Genomic DNA, 2,738 nt, shown 5'->3' with positions numbered 1-2,738 from the left:
GACAGAAGAAAAAGAATATTAGTACAGAAAACGAAACCAGGCTACTTTTGAATTTAAGAAAATGTCATCTCCTTTCGAGATTGTTTTCAACGCTTGTATGCACCTATCTTATTGGGCAGGTCTTCTGAAGGGCGAAAGACGAGTGGAACTGGAGCGTGGTGCAATGATTCTGAAGGACAGTGCTAAAGAGATGATGAGAATCTACACGACTGCACACACGGGCGAGACCGTGGAGTGATTCAGCTGCTGGGAGGCCTGAGACATTGCGGAAGCCTTCTAAAGTGATCGATTTGAGACACCAAAGACTCTGGAGAGCGTTTGTGTGGAGTTTGTTTCTTTTGTTCTGCATAACTGAGATGCCTTGGTGCGGGGTTGTATTGTGATCTGAACTTTAGTTTGGTTCGATGCGTGTTGATGGTGCTTCAGGGTTTTCGCCTCGTAGTGCGCGTTTCGATTGCGAGCGCTCACAGCGGGTTTTTCTGAAGTGCTTGATCCCGCTGTTTCCCTTTCCCTTGTTTGAACTCGGAACTGGCTGTATTTCCGTTATATTTTCAATGGAAAGGGGATTAGCCCGGGTCAAAAAAAAAGAAAAAGAATATTAGTACAGAAAACGAAATCAGAATTTGTTGGAGTAGCTGGTGTATTTTGGTTAGTGTTTCTTCTGCGCTTTGTGGGAAAAAAAAGGGTCGGGACAGAAGAAAAAGAATATTAGTACAGAAAACGAAATCAGGATTTGTTGGAGCAGCTGGTGTATTTTGGTTAGTGTTTCTTCTGCGCTTTGTGGGAAAAAAAAGGGGCGGGACAGAAGAAAAAGAATATTAGTACAGAAAACGAAATCAGGATTTGTTGGAGCAGCTGGTGTATTTTGGTTATTGTTTCTTCTGCGCTTTGTGGGAAAAAAAGGGTCGGGACAGAAGAAAAAGAATATTAGTACAGAAAACGAAATCAGGATTTGTTGGAGCAGCTGGTGTATTTTGGTTAGTGTTTCTTCTGCGCTTTGTGGGAAAAAAAGGGGCGGGACAGAAGAAAAAGAATATTAGTACAGAAAACGAAATCAGGATTTGTTGGAGCAGCTGGTGTATTTTAGTTAGTGTTTCTTCTGCGCTTTGTGGGAAAAAAAGGGTCGGGACAGAAGAAAAAGAATATTAGTACAGAAAACGAAATCAGGATTTGTTGGAGCAGCTGGTGTATTTTGGTTAGTGTTTCTTCTGCGCTTTGTGGGAAAAAAAAGGGGCGGGACAGAAGAAAAAGAATATTAGTACAGAAAACGAAATCAGGATTTGTTGGAGCAGCTGGTGTATTTTGGTTAGTGTTTCTTCTGCGCTTTGTGGGAAAAAAAGGGTCGGGACAGAAGATCGCCGACCGTGGGGATCAAACCCACGGCCACGTGGTTAAAAGCCACGCGCTCTACCACTGAGCTAGGTCGGCTTCATGCAAAATAAGCTAATTATAAATCTTTTCAATGTACACCACAAAGGTAAGTGCACGCTTTGCCACGCCGCTCGTTAGTTGTAGTTTTTTTTTTCAATGGTTATTATAGCAATTCGTATTTCGTGCATGCAATGGAGGCGGTCGACAAAATCACGACCCCCAAGGGCATCATTGGGCCTGTCATGTACAGCGATCCTTCTTTTGGGAACATTGTTTTAATTCACCAACCTTTGTTGAAATTTGTAAACATTTTTCAGAAAACACAAAAATGATACTTGAATACTATTACAAAAACTAAGGTGTTTTAATTGAAAAAACAAATGAAATGAACAAATTGGTTGAGGCCTCCTTTGGTTCATAGGATAAAAATGTTGTAGGAATAGGAAAATCATAGGAAGAGAGATGACATGCATCTCAGTTCCTATAGAGAAAAAGATGTCATTTGATGCATAGGACAGGAATTTTTCCATTGAATCTTAGCTAATGTCCTGATAGGAATTTTTCCGGCCGGGTTTTTTTGTGTGACACGCAATAGGCACCTAGGGCTACCCGCGGACCTATGCAATTGGCTCACAATCATATTTTCTAAAATAAATAAGAAGTATCTTAATAGTAAAATCGACCAAAATAGGGAAGACGATTGATAAACCGACCTAGAAAAAAAGCCCCACGCAAGTAGCCGTGGGAAGCCAGCACAAAACAAACGATGCAGGGGGCCTTTCCATCGAGGCAGGCTTTGACCCCGGCCGGCTTGCGCGACGGAACCGGATCATCGGAGGCAAATACGCCAACATGCGGGTTTGGCCTCCCTTTCGCGTGTGGGCGAGCGCGAGCACTACCAAACCCGCCGCATGATGGTGGCCTTGACCGAGCCAGCAGTCCACACATAATGGACAGCTGAAGCGAGTCGTCCGGGGCCGCGCCGTCCAGCCAGATCAGACGGCTTGGAGAGCCCCCGCAGCACTCCACCCAAAAACGAACGGTGTCGAGGGAACTCTCGCATGCTTTAGAGAAGTAATAACTCATGTTCACATGAGAAAAAGGTTAAGTCTCTCTTGTTCCATACAATTCTCAAAAGACAGAAATAGCAAAACTACAGGTTTAGATTGGCATATCTCCTACGTGAATATAAAATTACGTGAATTTGGATCAAACGGCGTTCGGTATCACATAGCAACAAGTTTGAGTGCACAATAAATTTTTCCTCTGCTGCATATGAATTTCTTAGGAAAAATTCCTAACGATTCCAATCCTGTGAAACAAACAGCCAATGTGGGAATTTTTCTTAAGGATTTATAAATCCCTAG

General features: G+C 43.0%; 1 non-coding gene across 1 annotated transcript; it reads right to left on the bottom strand.

Moving 5' to 3' along the window:
- Positions 1–1,356: 1,356 nt before the first annotated feature.
- On the bottom strand, positions 1,357–1,428 carry TRNAK-UUU (transfer RNA lysine (anticodon UUU)). Its single transcript has one exon. It is a non-coding gene; the product is annotated as a tRNA-Lys (tRNA).
- Between the last annotated feature and the right edge of the window lie 1,310 nt (positions 1,429–2,738).

The sequence above is a fragment of the Triticum aestivum genome, chromosome 5A (genome assembly GCF_018294505.1).
Source record: "Triticum aestivum cultivar Chinese Spring chromosome 5A, IWGSC CS RefSeq v2.1, whole genome shotgun sequence".
NCBI lineage: Eukaryota > Viridiplantae > Streptophyta > Magnoliopsida > Poales > Poaceae > Triticum > Triticum aestivum.
The sequence above is the reverse complement of the archived record's forward strand: the minus strand, read 5'-3'. Positions and strand labels throughout refer to the sequence as shown.